Raw genomic sequence first — 20,776 nt, 5'->3', positions numbered from 1 at the left:
GTCACCTTGTCTCATTAAATATTGCAAAACATTTAGGCAAGCAGACCTAGCTGTAGTTTTCCCTTAACTGTTTCCAGAAAAAAAAAAAAAAAGGCTTTTCCCAGCTAACCAAATTAGAAGGCAGCAACTTGCCTACACAAGGGGCATGAGCAAGACTTGCTACCACATGCCAGCAAGTCTTGTATGCATTCACCAGTGTAAGCAAATCCTAACTTGCTCTGGTACTCCATTAAGTGGATTTAATACTACGGCTCCACTTAATCTTCTGCAAATGTTATGTTCAAACAAACGCTACAGGGTATATTTCCCATTTACACCACTAACCCTCCTCCTGGTCTCAGTCCCTTACCCTGACTACCTGAAGCACCATGGAGATCACGGTGATAATGTTTCTAGGGTGGTCAGATGGGACACTGGTGGAGGACACCTACACATGGATTCAAGAACATTAGAGAAACAGGAGATATGTATTTTGACTGCCAAAAGATGAACAAGGTTGTGATTTCATTCAGCAACAGCTCTTAAGCAGCAAGCACCTTCCTCTCTTTTCCTTGCAGGGAGGAAAATCCACAAGTTCCTTCCCCCACACTGTCCTCTGTGTTACATTAGGAGGCTTGTATGCTCCTTTCCCTAAACATATAATTTCGCCCACACAGGTCATCACATAGCCAAAAAAACTGTGTCAGTGCAACACCTGCAAAAATTAGCTGCCCAGGAGGGAACTACGTACACGACAATTACATTGGAAGAAACATAATGGCAAAAACACAACTTTAATTCCTTTCTTACCCTGGGAAAGTGACAACTCCTCCCCCCATCTCACATGTGCTATAATTTGTATTTCACACGCCCACACACGTTTTGTACCAACTATTAAATGGCCATTACATATGCACATTTCCACTGCCTGTCTCTGCTAAGGCTCCAGGTGAGCCAGTGATGTGTCCCTCACACTGTTCTCATTTCCCTGCTGGCCACTGGGCTCTGAAAAGCAGCAGGGAAAGAAACCAGCGGCCAGTTGCTGCTGTGCCGCTTAAGTGTCCGTCTGCAGATCCAGTCTAACAAAGAGCTTTCCTGAGCTCTGCAGCAGCTGATCCTTACTTGAGTGTTTCCAACCTGTATCCACAAGGGCAATAAACTGTTCTTTTACAAGTGAGTTGAAGAGTCTATGGAAATCTAAGACTGCTAGCCACTCACCTCACAAATAAAGTTTCCTACTGGCTAGAGGCCCCAAAAGCAAGCAATTTTCCTGTTAAGGGAATAGAAACTTGCACTGTAAATCAAACATTAAGAAGAGCTTCAATGATCAAGCCTGAGCTTCATTTCATTCCTGTCTGCTCTTAAAACCAGTTCCTTGATTACTCCATCCCTGCCCTTCTAACAGGAGGGAGGATCAGCTTTGTGGCTCCTCAAGTTTTCCAGCCTTCTCTTCCCAGCCAGGGCAAGTGGGGGGCTATTCAAGTTTTTGCCTTGCCCTTCCCAGCTCCTCACAGATGCTGGAATGTAAAGAACAGCCCTAGCACAATGTACACCAGCTTTACTGCTGCTGCCGGGGCTGGGAGCAAAGGCAACACAAAACAGTTACAGGCGAACTTTGGGTATTATCTGGTGGACGCTTAAAATTTGTACACTGTGGGCAGCGCTGTAAGGAGTCTCCTTGAGATATCAAGGCTTTGCTTTTGCCTTCAAGACCAAAGAATGTCTAGTTTTAAACACTGAAGAGCCACTCCGCCCAAACAAAACCAACTTCAAAAGGATGTGATATTTGAAGATGACAGGCACAGAACACAGCAAGAAGCACCACCATGAAGTATTTTACCACATTCTGCACCTGCACTTGTCCAATGCATTTTTAAGAAGGTAGTGATACTGCAGGCAAAGCACATGTTCCCTATTTTTGCTTCACAGCACATGCTAGCTAACGCTACTCATCACGTTACAGCTTTCTGCACAAATAGCAGCTACTGATACCAGTGGTTAATACACTGAAATGCAAAGAGAGAGCAGATTAACTTCCACACACTACTGAAAGGTGACTTGGAAACAGCTTGCACACCACATTTTCTTCCCAATCTCAATACACATAAAGAAAACCTAAGGTTTAGGTTCTTCTGTAGCAGGAGGATGAAAGAAAGATTTAACACTTCAAGTTCACACATCAAATAATAAAATAAAGTTGTATTTTAATTTCCCTTGAAGACTATGAATACATACAGAAGTAGTCATACATAGCATAGCGAAAATGGAAGCAAAAGAAACTGGATTAATGGGGAAGCTCAGTGGTTTTTTATTCTGCTATGAAGCTTTTAGTCTTTTGAGTAAATAGATGGTAGAAAATAGAGACTCTGAAAGAGAAAAAACTCTGTACAACCAGTTACCCCATAAAATAATTTCCCAATATTATTTACTAGCTTCTCTATAAGGCCAGAGAAACTGAGCAACAAGTTATTCAAATGAATGACAAATGAGTTGTCCTAAACTTGATAAATTAAAACTCCTCTTAAAAGCACAGTGCACATTTAAACCAATTTAACTAAAACAGTGCAAGGATCTGTAAGGAAAGATGTCTGTAAAAAGAGATATTTCAAGTAATCTTAAGTCCGCACCTAAAATGCAGTTAACTAGGGAGCCATAGCAGAGTATCTCCCATCATACACGCAGTAAAAACAACCTTAATGTTAATGTACAAAGACAAACCATGAGCCCGTGCTAGAGCTCAAGCTGTACTGTGGAATCAAAAAAAAAAAAAAAAAAAAAAGAAAAAGAGCCTTTCCTCAAAAGCCCCTTTGAGTCAATGGTGTGGACTCACGGTGGTCTTGCAAGTTGTATCTTCAAATGCCCATCTGATTGCAGCCTGTTCCAGACCAAAATACTCAAAGCAACCCTCAGCAGCATATGAGGCAACACGCAAGAAGCAGAAAACCACAAGCCCAAGATAAAAGCATTAATGGCACAAAGAAGCTATCATAAGAAAGACTATTGCTACTCCCTGCTGCTTTCTATCCAAAAATAATCACATAATGATTCAAAATCCTCTAAAACTGTCTCTGTTTGTCAGCCTTCACAGGTCTGAGGCAGCGGTGAAGGAGAAGCACCCTCAACCACTTGCCACTGTGAATGAGACCCATCACCACTCTAGCTGCTGTACTGCCCCCCTCAGTGAGGCAATTCCCCTGTGTAATTGCTAAAGCAGCACACTGTACATATCAAAACAACATCTCGCCAATCACCTTGTCTAGCCAAAACACCATAACTCACCTATTTCCCCACTTCTTTACAACTTAGGACTGGGACACTTGCGATCTTCCTGACAGCTTTCAGGTTTTGCTGTCCTGCCTACACACTCTGCAGCTGCTCCCATGAGCCCTCCCCCAACAAGTCACTGCTTCCACAGAGAAACTTTCCTTTTGAACAGAGGGGTATTCGGTCACTGGGAGTCTCACAGGATGATTCATACATCCCACATGCAGGAGAGGTCTCCTACAGCCAAGATGACCCTCAGGGACACCATGGGACTCATCCACCTTTATCACTGCTGCTTTAATAGACAGCTGTAAGCTTAAAGAGTAACTTAATTATCTCTTCTTCAGTTCCGCAGAGAGGCATGCTAAAGAAGCAGGTACTGCATCAAGCTGGAAAGAAAGATCTGTAGATTTCTTTCATGTAGGTGGGAAGAAAAACAAGGGTACGGCTGGTGCAATCTTAGATACGAAAGGAAAGTTAATTTCGTTTCAGAAATATCACTTCTGTGAACTAATCAGAGAGGACTATTTCCTGCTCAGAACAGATGAGTAGGGAGTCTCACTTCATACGCTCCTTTTTCCTTTAAGCCCTCTCTGATTTTTTTTTTTTCTTTTTTTAAGTTTAGGAGTGACCATGACATTCTCCACAATAGAAGCTATATATCTTTCTATATAAGAGTTTTACACAGTTCAGCCACAATAGAACTGCCAGGTTAAAACGAGTAATCTCGACCCATCAGAAAGCTCATCCTTTCTAGTTTTGCATCCATATTGTACATAACAATCACTCAGCATAAAGCAGGTGAAGAAGAGAGAGACAAAAACCTGAAGAAACCCGGACAGAAAGTTTCAGTTGGGTAAAAGCGGCACAACAGCCACAAATCCCAAGAGATCAGCTGTTCATCTCGCCAGAAATTTTAATTTGAGAAAGGACAGCAAGACTCATCTCGCAGCTTGCAATAACTAAAATAGAAACACCACCCCCACTGCCAAGTAGGACTTAAAAAAAAAAAAAAGGCAGAACACATAAAACTTCCAGCGTTTGTTTCTTCCCTCAACTACAAGTTACGGCTTTGCACAGCTTAAAGCAGAGTCTACCCACAGAGCCATTGTTCCTTCCCCTAGGCCCTCGGCATTTCCAAGGGGCAGCTCCTCTCTTTCGGTACCCCCGCTAAAAGCAATCTTTTATCAGAAACTGCCTGACCGGCAGCCATGGCAACACGGTGGGATTACCCGGCCCAAGCAGCTTAACAGAAGCCACGCATCTCCCCTCAAATTTTATTTACGGACCGCTGCGGTCTCCGCTAGCTCTGCCGAGAAGCAACCCGAGCGCGGCGCTGCCCTGCCCCCATGAGCTCGCTTTCCCTCCCGCCTTGCCCGGCCCCGGAGCCCCCGGCCGGCGTCCCACCGCCGCCCACCCCTCATCTCCAACCCCCCCAAGCTAGCAGGGCTCGCCGCCCGCAGCTGCGCCCGCCCGCCGCGACTCACCGCCCGCGGGGAGCCCCGAGGTGGCGGCAGCATGCAGCCCGGCGCGCCGGCTGGCTGCGGGCTGGCGCCGGCTCTCCCCGCCGTCCCGACCCAGGAGCTGGGCTGCTCCGAAATGCCGGGGAGCAGGCAGCGAGCGGCTCCAGGCACCGCCCGGCAGGCGCCGCCGGGAGAACGGGACGGCCCCTTCCCTTACCTCTACCCCCCGGAGCCCCCGGGCCGCCTACCTGGCTGGGCGGAGGCGCCTGGCAGGCCGCCGGGCCGCCCCCCAGCGCGGCGGGGGCGCTTCCTCCCGCTCCCCACGGCGGCGGCCGGAGAGAGGCCCCGCTCCCCACGGCTGCTCCCGCCGCCCGCTGGGGAGCGCCCCCCCGGGGGGCCCTTCTCCGGCCGAGGGCGAGACCCGGCGCCGGGCGGCGCCTCAGCCCGGCCTCTCCGCCGGCGCAGGCGGCCCCAAGCACCAGCCGCCTGCGTGCGGCATTCAAGCGCATCCAAATGCCGCCTCTCCGGCTTCTGCCAGGCTCGTCCCCACCGGTAACGTGGTCCTTGCTACCCCGCGATGTTAATTTTTACCAGGAAGTTCCCAGGAACCCCTGGGAAAGGTCCGGGACATTTCATCTCACCAGTTTTCAAGCCGATTAAAATTATGTTCTCTTCAAAGGAGGCTTGTAGAGGCAGGCTCCATCCCTCTTGGAAGTTCAACTAATTCCTTGAACATGTTCATCGAGGAACACGCTGATGTATCAGAATAGCCAGCTCTGCCTTTGAATATGTGGTAATTTACACTGAACAGCAATGTTGTCGACAGCTGCTGCCATCAGTACTTACCTGAAAGAGGTTTTGATATTGGAAGCATGTATAAACTCTACATGAGGTTAGCTAGAAGCTTTCCCATCCGAAATAACACAAGAGCGTGGTGAGAAGATGTCTCACAGAAGAAACGCCATCAAATTCGGTGACGAGCACTTTCGGCATACCTAGTTGTACGGGCTCAGGCACCATCCACCAGCCTCCTAGCCTATGCACACAGTTCACAGGGCTAGCTACACTTTGTAAAGCAGGGGTATTCACTTACCAGTTGTCAGCCGTGCAGATATTTTATCTTCAAACCGTCCGAGACAGGGGGACAGAACTTGTCGCTTATCAGAGCCGTCCAGCCTGTTGTTGGCAGCCTCTCGGTAGCTTCAGCCTTATTCCCACCTGGTGGTGTTTATGATAAGGATGAAGAGGAAGGCTTGTTTCAGCTTAGCCCCCTCTGTAAGATAAAACATAAAAGGAAGCACGTTGTATGTTTAGTCAGAGATGTTCCTTGGCTCGAGTCTGCTGAAATTCCTCCTCAATTTATACCAACGCCTTCCAGGGGGAGGAGAGACTCCCATGAAGAAAGCTAAAGCGTCTCCCCCCCCCCCGCCCCCCAGTAATGAGTGTATCTCCTCTGACTTCCATCTGGAGCCGCAGGCACTCTCCCTCCTCGCCGAGGGCCAGAGCCTTCCCCCTCCGCACCCGCCCCGACAGCCCGGGGGGTGCGAGACCCGCAGAGCTGGGGACAGCAAGCCACCCCCGCCCCACTAGCCACCTCCTCAGCCTCCACGAATTAACAGCTAATTAACAAACTGTCACCTCGGGGGCGTAGCCAAGCAAGCTGGAAGCCACAGCAGTTATTTCTGAGTATCCTGCCTCCTTCGAGCCAGCCCCAGCGAAAGCCATCGGCGGAGGAACTGCACCTCTGTAGAGCTACTGCCAGGGGCAAAAAGTGAAGCCTCACCCTGTATGAGCAACCCAGGACAGTCATGGGGCTCGTGGAAGATCTTCTCTCCACGCTACAGCAACCAGCCACGCGGGACTGGGCATCACTATTCGAAAATGAAGTTAATAAATAAATCTGCCGGTTATAAAGGGAATGCAAAAAAACAACAGTTTATCTGGAATCGTGTGCTGTATTGAGTGTATCATGCTAGAAAAAAATCTGAGGCATTGTTAGTAATTGAATTGTCCTCTTCTGTTTCAAATGTTACAATCCTCATCACTTCTGATGCAAAACTTTTCTATATCATACTTCTGGAAGCTTGAAATACGTTTTTAGCGTTGTGTCAGAACAAGATGCTTCCTTTATTAGAAGAATAGCTCCTGAGTTTGGTGGCTATCACTGGGAATGACCAGAGGTCAGTCCGTTCTCAGAGGCAGTTTTATACAGCCTATTTCTACACGTAACAGAAATAACATTAAAAGCAGGGAAATTTTGTCTATTCTTAAGGGACTTTGTAGCCCACTGAGATGGCTTTCAATGTTTTCTGGGCTGGGAACCAAAGTTAAGTCCACTATAATTTGTCTTGCCTTGAGGTGAAAATACCTTTGTACTTTTGCCCCTCTTCTCCCACAATGTTCCAAAGGTCTTCAACCTTCCCATCCTGGCCTTTACAAAATCAAGGCACTTCGAAGTGTATTAGCTAAATTATCTGCCTTCTAAAATTAGTTTATTTAACTCTGCTATATCTTTTTCCTGTTAGCTCTCATCTCTTCTGTCCTTACCCTTCAATTAACCTAAGTACTATACGCACAAAGCCAATTAAAAAAAAAAATCATTAAAGTTGCACAATGGAGGCGTCAGAAGTTAGGAGATATGAGAAGATGGGTTATGTGACTTCGCTTTGGTCCCCTTGCTTGTACATTTCATGATAGTCTTAAATTACGTAGTCCAGTATTATTTTGTTCTGGCCTTGCTTTATTTTGCAAGGCCTCACCTTTGTTTAGGATACAGGATGAACTTACTCTAGGGATGTGCCAGATTATTGGAGAACAAGATACTGGGACTTTTCACCACAGAGGAGTGTAGGAAACCTTAAGGAAATGGATGCTCTTCCTGCCTCTGTTCCAGACAGGATGTGTGTGCTGCAGCTGCGTCTTTAGCGCATGAGTTCATGGGCATGAGCTTATTTCACACCAGCGAACCTGGTTGCTGATAGCAGTCTAGCATGGCTCTTTGGGCAGGCTGAAAAACACAGGGGTGAATAACATGACCGTGCTGTTAGTAGAACTGAACCACTGGCTCAGAGAGGCCAACTCAAATTACTGACGCACCTCTGAAGATAGTTAGACATGCAGTGTTCCTATGGTGATACTATGTGATGACTTAGAAGAAGTCATTTGACTTCACAGCTGGCTCTAAGTTTTGTGCTTGTCAATTTTGTGGGAGTCTTGCCCAAGGCATCTAACTCCAGGAAGAGCTAAGCATTCACATTTGCAGCCAAAGTCCGTAGGAGTGTAGCGTTGTGAACAGAGGACCTGTTGCTCACAGTTTTATTCCCTTGCATTAAAGGCAGTTTGTGTAACAAATAAAAGGAATTGTATCTAAGATACTCAAATACACCTCTGTCTGGAATATCTACAAAATATCTGCAAAATCACAAATACTAACTTCAGTGGTCAAACAATGTAATAATCTAATCTGTAGTAATGTAATTTCACAACAGTTTTTTCTGGCAACTGTAACTGTCCAAGACCAGCAATAGAATGAAAACTGGTGTTTGTTGTCATCTAAATATTTCAAAGTAAATTCAAAGATTCAAATGACAATTTGAAAAGTTAATATAGTGAAAAAAGTTTAGTTCTTTGCTGTTTTCAAAATGATATGTACAAGCAAGAAGTTAATAACTAATCTGCAACACCAGTTAATTTATTTGGCAGAAAGTATAAGGAATCACTTATCTGGGACATGTTCTGTTGCACACAAATAGTATCAGCAATGATTTTACAACAACGAGTAGCCTTCAAAATGCCTTGGAAAAGGATGACTAGCAGGAAGTCAAATTAATGGTCCTGCAAGCAAGAACAATGCATGTGACCAAAAAGTCAACATGTACTTTTTTTCTGTTTCAGTCCAAAATAAACTCTCCTGAGACACAAAACTCTCCCCAAACCAAACATAGAAGCCTCATAAACCTTTACATGCAAAGCAGTAACTAAAATAAATGCAAATGAACTGGAGCCTTATTTAAGTTCCAGCAGAAACTGTGTACCTCCTGAGTCACTACTAAACTAAGAAAATGCTGCAGCCAGACTCTACCCCAGCTTGCAAAACCAGAGAAAAATAAAGAGAAAAATGACAGGAAATGGAACGAAAAAACTGTTGAACATGGAGAAAGCAAGACTGTGGAGAACATGGAATAAACAGAATAGAAATTTGCAGCATCATGAAAGTGATTTCCTCCCTGGCAACCCAATAAGCAAGATGACTGAACAGGCTCTGTATATGCAATGCACCCCTCTGGTCCTAGAACTGAAATGCCACAGAACTGTCCCCCTTTATTAATTACTTTAGGAGATGAATGCATTTATAGAAATACAGACTGTCACAACATCCTTTCTCCACTCATTTTCTAGCTTTGGTACCTACCATCATAGTCTGATCCTGATCTTCCTTATGTTGACCATGAGAACAGCCCTGAGTCCCGTATATGTCAAAATCTCTGCTACTGAGCTCTAAAACCTGTTTCAGCACAACTCTCTTTCATAGAGTTTCTCTCAGTCCCCTTGCCCCAGATGCTAGGGGACTGCTCTCCACTGCACTGACCACTCAAGCTGTAGTAAACACCAGTCCTCTCATATAGTTTGTTTAGTCACCGATTTGTGGTCACTTTATGTTTCTTCCAGAGTCTCTTTGCTAGGAGACAACTTGCTAAAGCCTTTCCCAGGAGCTTTAAAGAATCTGATTAGTTGCTGTAAGACAACCCACAGCATTTGTCATGAGTGTACAGCACACAACCCCCACCTACTTCAAGGTCACTTTTCCAAAACCTGGTCAACCAAAGGGCTACTTTAGGCTGCTCTTGTGGTCCCTAGGGACTGCTTTTTCTGGAAAGTGCACAGAGAGTTTTCTCCTGACCTGGGCCGTGCAGTGCTCCTGTACATTGTCTGGGAGGGAGGACAGAAGCAAACAAAACATGATGGCAAGAAATGTCAAGGAGGTAACCCAGGCAGGCTGAGACAGCCTCCCTGCCGGCTAATCCAATGCAATCTGAAGTGGTGAGCACATTAGGAAGTGCCATTTGCCAATGAAAATTAAGCCCTCAAGGCATGAATCTATATATAAGAGCATCTATAAACCCATGAAGAAATACCTTATCCAATAGGCACCAAACATCCTTGTACTTACTAGGCATGTGCAGGGAAAGAAATAGGTAAAAGCACACCCACTTGAAGAGCATTGCTAGCAAAACAACAGGAAGGAGAAGGCGAAAGGGGTTGCAAAATTATGGAATAATGCATCCTAAGCATCTAAGTGGTTTTCACCAGGTCAAGAACAGCATTAAATCACAGATTCCTCCTCGCCACTTGTTGTCTTATTTCCATTAAACTATACCGTCATGTGGAACTTGGTTTTCTCACTTGTCCCCTCCATTCTTCCCTATTGCCAGTATACTGGCATCACTGAACCTCCACATGCATCCAAAGGTAACCCAAAGTGAAGCCTAACAGCACTGAAAGCAGCCCTCCCCTCAGGGAAAGACGGTAAGAGCTGACACTTCCCCCCCGGACAGGAGACAAACCTCTCAAGACCCATCTCTCCCACCCATCTGAGAGGCACACGGCAGTCACCTTCCCACCCTGTAGCTCAGGATACACAGTGGACTGCTGTTTGCAGAGGATGCTGGCTGTGGCACCTGGCACAGGGAAAGACTGGGAGAAGGAGAGAGGTGAAGTGGTGCACAGGAGGGACTAACCACTCAAGGGGTAGCAGGGCAGTGGGAGACTCTCATCTGCAGTCTGCTGCTGGGTCCCAGCCCTGGTGCAAATGCAGACAGGCTCTGAGCTCAGAGAGAAGAAGAAATCCTTGAGCCTGTGGCTCCCTACCCACTCGGCCTTGTCTGCTCAGCTGACTGACATAAGCTGCTTTTGGAAGAGGAAGCACCTGTCCTTTTATGACAGCTCTGTCATTCCTACAGTACCACGCCAGGACTCACGGCTCCCTGTCTCCTTCCCATGGAGAGGCCAGCATGTGAGATGCCTTTGCCATTTTAAGCCCAGCTTAATTCCCAGTTTCTTTCTCTGTGCATTTTTAAAAAAAGACCTCCCTGTTTTTCCCTCTGGCTCCCCTTTGCACAGACTATCATTCTGGCCTCCAGATCCCCAAGTTTCTGTCCTGTGTCTTGCTGGCTTCACCTGTACAGTCAAGTCATTATTACAAGTGCTAAGGCAGCTACTGCAGCTCTCAGATATCTAACTTTACAACTTCAAACTTTTGGCCCACTTCTTTAGCCAGTGTAAATTGGCCTGGATTCCTTTACTGGTTCGCAGCAGCCAAATATCTGGGAACTGGTCCACAGTTATTCCTCCAGGTACTCTTCAGATCAGATCTGTGGTTGAAAACATGATGTAGCAAGACCAGACACAAAACAGAGCTATAAAAGTGATAAAAATAGCTATGATTAGACTCCAAGAAGAAGGAGGGTGGGAAGGCTAGGTGAGCCACTATAAATCAGGAACGGTATGATAGAAGCTGCTAGAAGCCTTGTCATACATGAACAGGAGGCTAATTTCAATGAGAGACAGACACGGGCTGAGAAGGAGAAGAGTGCTTTGCATGTTAAGAATTCAAGCTGCACTCTAAGCCTTGGAGGTAGGTACAACAGCTGGGAAAAATTTAAATGCATTTCTTCCCTTGATTGACTTAATCTGCTTACAACTTCTGCCAAGTAATGGCCATTGCTATGAGCCAGATGGTCACTTGCAACAGGTTGGAAGACTCCAGTAGGTACCCACAGGAATTAGGGCTGGCAGTGCAGAAGAGGGATTCCTTCCTGAGTGGCACTCCAGGCTGAACTGAGCAGCCCTGTAGCAGAAAAGGCTGCCTTGGTCTCCACAACCAGGCTTTTCTTTTTTACTGCTCTGCTCCTCTTCCAAACGGGAGCCAGACCTGACCCATATCAATATGATCAACAGGCCAATATCCAAGACATTTGTAATCTTAGTACAATAGTCCCTCTATTTCAGTGTTTAGCCACTTTATCCAGACAAGTGGAAAACACCAAATGATCTTTGCAATTTATTAAAAAATAAGCCATCTGTCATTTAACTCATCATCATTTAATTCATCATAAAATTCTCCATTGTACATGAACAGGAAGCTCCACTTCCAGCAGTCCAGACCACCTGCTCACAGCCTTTGTTCTTTGGAAGGTATATGGTTTTTATTTGGACACCTCACTGAAACCTGGCCTTTCTTGTCTGCAACTAAAATATAATGGTGCAAGAAGAGGTCTGTCACTGAAATGTTATTATAGAAACACTACTGGGAACTGTGCCATGGTCAACTTTAACTTCCCAGATACTACTTGGGAAAGAAAAGCTTCTAATCATAAACTTGGGCCCAGTGAACCGTGTGTATGATAGCTGCCAGATTTCTTCTCAGTAGTCCCTAAGACAAAAAGAGGTAACTCCAAATTAGTAAGTACTGAAGACCCTCAAAAAAAGCTGGTCATAGAAAACAGCATTGGGCTGAGTACTCAGCAACTGTTTCCATTGACATTGAACAGAATAATAAACAAAAGCAGGTTAGCAATTAATTTTTTTACTTCTGTCAAATTATAGAAACTCATTAGTGAATTTACATGGACTGAAGAGCTGGGACACTTGATCATGGAGGGAGATTGGAATGTATCTAGGTCAAAGGTATAAAAACTATCCCATGTATATATTCCAAGGAAGAGAAAAATCTTAATGGGAAGTACTCTGGGCCTGAATAAGTGGGGAGGGGGAGTAGGAAGGAAATTAAAAAAAATTTAAAAAAATTTTAAAAGAGCGCACTATAGGGAAGTGCTTAGGAATCACAAATAGCAAACAATCCTGATCAGCAAAGATATCTATGATGTAAAGATAGAGGTGCATAGCATTAAGGCCAGATTTTTCAGAAGTTAAATGAGCTAGGATACACAAAAGATGATTGAAATAAACAACAAATAAATCTTCGACTATCACAGAAAAGAAGCACATGCCTTGGGTAAGACTATTTCTCTACTAGAAGTAGGGAAGCACTGATGCAGTTGTACAAAATTCTGGTGTTTCCCTCAGAACACAGTCGATGATCATGGCTCTCACACTCGAGAGTAAATCAGTTCTGCAGAAGATGCAGAGAAGGGATACACAGAGAATAGACAGCCTGTCTTGTGAGAGTAGCTAAACAATGCTGGCACGAGAACAAAGGGGTACAAACTGGCTGCAAATTTAACAAATTCCTTGTCATAGCAGAAACCTGGAGACTTGCTGGTGCTTGCTCTGCTTTCTGCGACACGTTACACTTGGGTTCCTTGGCCTTTTCCTACAAGACTCAAGTTTGTTGTAAAGCATTAGAAAGGACCTTGTGGCACAGAATAAAATGGTAGTGTATAAAGCAAATGTTTTATGGATGTTTTTGAATGCAAAACTCGCCATGCAAAGTCACATGGCCATGCCTCAGACCTTCTAAGTCCCTGAGTACTATGGCTCTGCTGGTGCAAAAGCTCTCCTGCTCTTCACATCCACTCCCATAAACAACTCCACTCCATCACCTGCAGGTCTGGCAACCATCACCTTTGGTCATGCTAGAGAACACATCCCCTCTTTCTTGGGAACTCACTTGTACTCACCTTTTTTGGGAACTCATGCTCCTAAAAGGGCACAGGCATATCACCTCTAGCCTTTTCCCACTTTGTGGGATAAAAGCTACCAGTCAGGAATCAGAGCCTGTGGCTAATTTCCTTTCTTGCACCTACAAAAACCAAGACAGGTGCCCTTCTGGGTACTTAAATGCCCACATGCCTGTTACATGTAAGTTGCCTATGGTAGTAGGACGATTGCATCTGATGACACCAGTGGTCTTTTTGGTCCTGGTGAGCACTTATTAATGCAGTGAGAAATTACAGAGAGAAATTACAGCAAATCATAAGGACAAGCAATAAGGATATATGAGGTTTGGGGGACACCCCCCCGCCTTGCAGCAGAAGGGCTCTAGGGGTGCAGCAAGAAGCACTGCTTATCTCCTATTAATTGGCATAAATAAGTGAAACAGATACCTGTGCTCTCGGAAGACTGGACTCAAGATGCCTCTCCTCTTGTCTTTGTTTCTATGGTATTTTTCTCCATGCTCTGGATGTGTGTTATAAGCAGGAAAATGATGGTGATCCACTTGAAATTAATAAAACAAAAAATTTTACAGCAGTTCAATATAAAGAGGTGATGTCCTCAATCCAGACTCTCAGTGGTGCTTAGACAAATCGTGCTGTACAAATGATTAAAACCAGCCTTTAGCTCAGCAGAGGAGTCTTGCCTGTTCAGCCAGCTCTCGCTGGGTAAAGGCTAAAAGCACTGGCTGCAGCTTTTAGGCTGCTCAGGCAGTCCCCTGCGCTGACCTTGGCACAGGCTTGAACTACACTCTACCAACTACAGGCTACTGCAAGCACATTTAACCTTTATCCCTAACTAAATGTGGACTTTTCTGGCAGTAGAGGTGAATCCAGGGCACTTGGAGGTGACATTCCAGTCTCCATGGAGCTACCAGTTTGGAAAGCACAACAGCGGTATCAGTGGCGAGACCTCTGTTACGTCATGAACAGTCATCTCCTTCAACTAACAGGGAGGTGTGGGGAGAAGCTCCCCTCCCCCACAGCTGGCTCTGCAGGGAGCACAGCGTCAAGGTACCTCTCTAGTGCCTGTTTTCGGAGCTGTCTTGGAAGCGGCCTCTCCAGCAGACATTTAGTATGGCTCCAGCACAGTGATGCCAATGAGGTTTCACAGCCCTGTTACAGAAATTATTTGCTACCTCGTTTTGTTTTGCTGGAAATGAGATACAGAGAGCAGATACAATTATCCGCCTCAGCAGACTAAGCGTTCAGGTAAGCTGGTGAGAACTCATCAGTGTGAGATTCTCCCCACACGATGGGCATCATTTGAAGCCCTATGGGCTTTCACCTTCCTCCCTTAAAAGCATGGAAGGGCTAAGCCAGAATACGTACAAACACACAAAACACGAGATTTTTGTAACTGGCCAGTGTTTGTAGTGACCTAGCTGAGAAGAGGCTGCAAACTCGCACCTTCTCTTATGGGAGTATGACCAGAATTAAGTAACTTGCAGTGTGTTGCTCTTCCTCTGGCACAGCTGATGTTTGCATTGTTTCTTGTGCAATTGAGCTGGTCACTGAAGTCAGTATGACCATCTGGAAGTGTCTGTTTTGCCCAGCAAGCCCACCTGAAGCCCAGCTGTCACTGCAACACATGCAGTGAACCAGATGTAGCCCTTCAGTTATTCTTATATAAATCTAGTTTTCATGTCACTGAAACAACTTCTATTTAAATCAATAAAGCTAAGAGCAGAATCCACCTCATTGCCTATTTTAACAAACATGTTATATTTTTTCCCTGAGGATTCTCTTTTTTTCACTTGCTTGTGAATATAACTGAACCAGAACCGATGCTTGATTTGCAGGTATATAGGAATAGGGAAAAACTAATTACAGAATTAAAGTACCTGGGAAAAACAGCCTCACTCTGCCAGTTTAACCAGCTATCCCATGAGCTAGAGCAATTTGGGTAACAGTATCTGGGACAGTCAGAAGTCTCTATTCAAATCAACTGTAATGTACATATGTAATAGTTTTTTTCAAAATAATTCCACTTAGATAGCTCTGTTAAGGATTTCTCAGTACAGTGCTTGGTAGAAGCAGCTAGGAAGTAGCCTTGTATCCCCAGAGCAAACAAAGACAATCTTGATGGACTGTTGGCTGTAAGTTTTGCTTAAAAAACTGAATTGAGAAAACAGAGGATGCTTTATAAAGTGAACAGCTACCTTTAGGTGACAGAAAGATTGACCTGAAATCAACAGTAGCGTCTACATCCTGCAAGTAGATATGTTCTCATAACTCCTTTGATATTACAGTGTCATGAACATGTGGAACAAACAAGGCAATTACCTCAGTGCTACCATGCCACTTGTTGACAAGTAATCATAGTGGTGAGAACAACAGAGAGACAATGACAGAGAAATTTGAGAGCAGAATCTGAAACATTGACACTGCAAGTCAGAAGGTCCACTTTATTGGAAAGAGGGATCCTGTGACCTTTCCAGAAGGAGCACATAGCACACAACACCAACAGCTGCCATAGTTATATGCCCTTCATCTCTCAACAGGAGCAGAGGTGGTCTTTGCAGAAGTCACATCAAGTCACAAAGAAGTATTTTCGGAAAGAAGAGGACTCATAAGACTTCTACCGTTTCCAGACTGAGCTGCTTTGCCTTTACTCTTTCCAGTGTTTCCAATTTTCTACTCTAACCTGAGGCAGTTCTTCCAAAAGCGATTAATCCACTGCTCCGTCTGCTTGTGAAGATACATAGTGTTTCAGTACGTGTGGTAGGTAACACAGCCTGCTTTCTGGGCAGGTTTTCTTCCATTTAAAATGCCTGCAAAGTGGGTGATTACTAAAAGCTTCATACTACTACATATCACTTGTCACAAGAGCTTGGTATTTTTAGAGTCTTCTCTTGAAATTTATGTCTTTCAGTGTTAAGAAGCTTCCACAAAATAAATGCCACTGTAATGTGCTGTAATGTGCCAGCCTCTGAATGGAAACCTTTTGCTTTCTAACAAAAAAAGGTGATTTCTTTCCCCTCTTCAAAACACATGTCCAGTTGCGTCCTGAACTAAGACACCAAACTGCTGCCACACAAATGACCACATATGTCTTGATTGTTCAGGTCTTTCAGACCAGTAGGCAAACATAGAGGAAGATGACTAGGCTACATGAAGGGAAAGAAAAAGGGTGGCTTAAAAACAAACAAAACCGGTACTGAAACATATTTTTTGGACATAGCACAGATTTAGTTAATTTTTTCAACAAATGGTACCTGTTTCTTGATAGTAACTTCTACCTATGTGCAAAGTGTCTGGAAAAAAAGAGAGTTTGAGCTAACACTGCAGTTTGGTTCAGATGCCTCATGGTCCTTTGACTTCTGGGTCCTGTGGACAACTGTCAGATGACTCTGAAAGCATCTCAGAGCTTAGTAATAAGATCAGGGAAAGCTGTAGCTATAAAACTGAGGAAGGAGATCAGTTTTGTTTTAAGTCAGTGCAAATCTGATGTCACTATGAGACACCAAAAGGCAGAAATTTTGTGAGAAGTTTTGTATTAGCTGCATCTGACTCTGCAGCTGGCCACTGCTGGCGACGTTCCCTGAGATGTTCAGCCATCATTATGCAGACCGCTTGCTTTTCCTCACTTACAATTACAGTTGTTAGTGAACTTTTAAGGAATACATTTTAAATCAAAGAGGCACTTTTCCCTTAGGATCCTGCTTGAACTCTTGCTGGTTTAGTCATTGAGCTCCTTAGAAATTCAGCAGACAGGCTTCAGAGAGTGCTTTTCGTGTCTTGGCTTGCAGACAGCCTACTAAGCTTTTTTTTTTTTCCCCAAGTCAGGAATATCAGGAGCCCTACAGATCCTGGCAGCCCCTCTGGAAAGTAATGTCCATGATTTTCAGATTACTTGCCCCAGTAGTCTAGAAATCAGAGAATCACAGATGCTCCTTCCCTCTCCTGCCATCCCACTACCTGGGCCGAAAGAGAACAAACAAGCCTCAGCTTCCACAGCAAATCCAGGGGGCTTTTGAAATCGGAAGCCTGCACTTTCGTAACCTTCCTTGGTCCTCATTTGTCGGAATTAGTAAAGCGACATTTTTCAGATTGCTGTTCTGTGGAGAGCTTAGCAGTTACCTTCCACTGCAGCTTGGAATGAAAACAGAATTGCTGATTTTCAAAGTCATCCACAATGTGATTTACTGGTTTCTCTTCCTGCCTCTGGTTTGGAAAGTGTCAGAATTCTGTCTTTGGAAAGACAGATAAGAAAATACAAGTCTGAACAAGAGGTAATTAATAATTTCCTGCAGATATTACAGTGGCTAGTTTGAAGAGGAAAAGCCTCTGACAGATTTAAAAAAATGCATTTCCAAAAAAGGCTCTGACCTTTGCCATGAGAATAGAAGAGATTTAAAGGAAAAAACCAATATTAAAGCTACAGTGAAAAAGTTGGATGTTAAGATTTGCCAAAGTATATCTAGTATGACCACTGTTACAGATGGTTTTGCCCTACTTCTTTAGCTCTTATTTAGGGATCAGTTTTATTGAAAAAGTTGACTATGCACTATGTTTGGCTGTTGAGCTGAATAAACTGAGCAAAACCAGCCTTCCCTAAACAACAGGAGAAAAATAGATGCCACACTTTTGACTAGGAAATGATTTCTTGAAACTCAAATTCCATAAACCAGGATTCAGAGAGCCTGAATCAGAATATTTTATCTACCAGCCTCTTCAAGATGAAGTGTATCCACGGTCCTCTGAGGCAACAAAGAAACAGCCAAGCTGATTTAAATACTGGGCAAACAGACAGAATGCAGGTCTGACAATCCTGATGTTTGCTTGTGGTCTAAAACAATTCTACTGCCACACATGTGTTTAAATTCTATACTATGAACTATAAACGACCTTTTCTTTTTTTCATCAAAGCAAAAAAAAAAAAGGATGAAAGATGCTTCACTTTGGAGTAAGTTTTCATTGGATTACAGAATCACAGAATCACAGAATGTTAGGGATTGGAAGGGACCTCGAAAGATCATCTAGTCCAATCCGCCTGCCAGAGCAGGAACACCTAGGTGAGGTTACACAGGAAGGCGTCCAGGCGGGTTTTGAATGTCTCCAGAGAAGGAGACTCCACAACCTCCCTGGGCAGCCTGTTCCAGTGTTCCGTCACCCTCACTGAGAAGATGTTTCTTCTCAAATTTAAGCGGAACCTCTTGTGTTCCAGCTTGAACCCATTACCCCTTGTCTTACTGTTGGTTGTCACCAAGAAGAGCCTGGCTCCATCCTCGTGACACCCACCCTTTATATATTTATAAACATTGATGAGGTCACCCCTCAGTCTCCTGTTCTCCAAGCTAAAGAGCCCCAGCTCCCTCAGCCTTTCCTCATAAGGGAGATGCTCCACTCCCTTAATCATCTTCGTTACCCTGCGCTGGACTCTCTCCAGCAGTTCCCTGTCCTCCTTGAACTGAGGGGCCCAGAACTGGACACAATATTCCAGATGAGGTCTCACCAGGGCAGAATAGAGGGGAAGGAATTAGTATGTTCGATAGTTATGCCTGCTGAAAATGCAATTGCCAGTGTAAAAAAGAGAATTAAACAATGATTGGTATCCAGTCCATGGACCTTTCTGCCCCCTGTAGTTGAAAAATCAATTCTGATTGTTATTAGTTCTTATTTTCAGCTAAAGAAGCTACTTTCTTTTGGCAAAATTGGTACAGGTTTCTTTGCAGGTTTCACCTGTGCAGGATGGTCAGGCTCACATTTACTAATACTTGGACCGATTGGTGTGCTTTATCAACTATGAGAAAAAGTGCCCATGATATACTTCTGTTAAAAAACAAACAAACAAAACTTATTCATACTTACAATACAAATTTTCTGCTGTTTGTTTACATGCATGGAGACCCAGCTACATCTAATGGTTTATCTTGCTATGTGTTTTATCCCTGAACACAGTATGGTCAATTTGTCAATATCAAATTTGACGATAATTTATTTTGTAGAAAGCAAAAGACTCAAACCTAATTATTAGAGATAATAGCACATTTGTAGACTAATTAAATATGTTTGATAAGTTTATCTATTTGTTCTGTTCCTCAGTTGCCTACAAACAAATCGTGATACTGTAAGTTTCTTGATTTGTAATCACTGCTGTAATTTTGTAGCAAAAATTACAAGCAGATTTGTAGCATCTTGGTTCAAAATTTGTTTTAGTTGGCTTATACAAATGTAATCTCTAAAAAACTAACAAACAACAAAACCCCCCCAAAACCAAACGTGCTGGGGTGAGGAGGTGACAAGTAGCAAGAGTGAGGTCACCAGTGAAACTTTGAATCAGGAAAGGACATGACTCAGATTTTCAAGAACGGCCAAACAATTGTAAAAATGTGTTCCTGGGGTAACCGAACAAATGTTTGTCATACTCAAAGCCCTGTTCACTCCCTGAGAAGGAAATAACTCAAATACATTGTTAATGTAAGTAGCTACAAAAACAGTAAAGTTTTCATTGCTTGAATCACTCAATGAGTGTGAAGTTGGACTAATGACTCCCACAAATAAAAACGCCCTCAGGAAACATGAGCGGTCTGGTCTGTGCCACTTGACCCAGCTGGCTTCTGATACCAAAGGTGAGTGTCCATGAAGTGTTGAACACAATCTCCATAACACTAGCAGCTTTTAGTGTGCTTCTTATCACGTACCACACCCCCAACCCCCTGGCACCCCTCCTCAGGAAAGGAGAAACTGCAATGAACTGAAAAAAATGAGTTTGTTTCCCTAACACAGCCTTGGTGCACTGGCTGGCCAGCACAGCTTCACATCCCAGGTATTTCTGTTTGAACTTGGATCTCCCACTAACATCCACAGCAGACGACCACTCAACACCACTGAATGGCCAAAGTTCAAAGGAATTGAGGCAAAATTGATCTTAAATCTGAAACTCAAGTTAACAGTCCTGAGTATTCACATTCTCCCTCTGCTCATGGAGTAGAAGCTCTGAAAGTTTCTATACAGTAAGTGGCCATCTTTAAAAAACAGTTACAGCTGCCTGGAAAAGCCTTAAGCTCCTCTTGATCTGTCTTATCTACTGGATCATGCTTTAGGTTTCTGTAATAAAACCACAAGACACAATCCAAGGGCACAGTCCACTATACATACTTAAGGAACCACATGCATACATTCATTATTCCCTCTACTCCATTATGGCCATTTTGGGTTTTAAATCAGATCTCTTGATTAGGGTATAGCTGGTATGCCACAAATTTATTAGCAGTTGAAGATCAAACTAACAGAGGAGTCTAGTAAAGCTATTCTAGGCCAGCATTTCCACAAATGAAGAGCTATACTCACTATGACACCAATTTGTTCCACTTAGTGATGACTGTATTTACTCATACATGAGCTGCAATCTACCTTTTATTTTGGGTGACTGTTTTCCATGTGGATGCCCTT

The 20,776-nt window shown here is 44.1% G+C and overlaps 1 protein-coding gene across 4 annotated transcripts in view; it reads right to left on the bottom strand.

The window, feature by feature from the left end:
* The window catches only part of ST3GAL6 (ST3 beta-galactoside alpha-2,3-sialyltransferase 6), a 48,879-nt gene extending 42,901 nt beyond the window's left edge, over positions 1–5,978 (bottom strand). Inside the window, exon 1 of one of the 4 annotated variants that reach the window (XM_065631440.1) lies at positions 5,800–5,978. The gene's annotated coding sequence lies outside the window, so the exon portion shown is untranslated. Of the gene's footprint in view, positions 1–4,730; positions 4,882–4,954; positions 5,134–5,799 lie in introns of those variants that run through there. The other 3 variants (XM_065631458.1, XM_065631449.1, XM_065631467.1) reach the window with 3 other exon arrangements.
* Between the last annotated feature and the right edge of the window lie 14,798 nt (positions 5,979–20,776).

Source organism: Caloenas nicobarica, chromosome 1, assembly GCF_036013445.1.
Source record: "Caloenas nicobarica isolate bCalNic1 chromosome 1, bCalNic1.hap1, whole genome shotgun sequence".
Lineage (NCBI taxonomy): Eukaryota > Metazoa > Chordata > Aves > Columbiformes > Columbidae > Caloenas > Caloenas nicobarica.
Note: the sequence above shows the minus strand (reverse complement) of the source record. Positions and strands in the feature narration are given on the sequence as shown.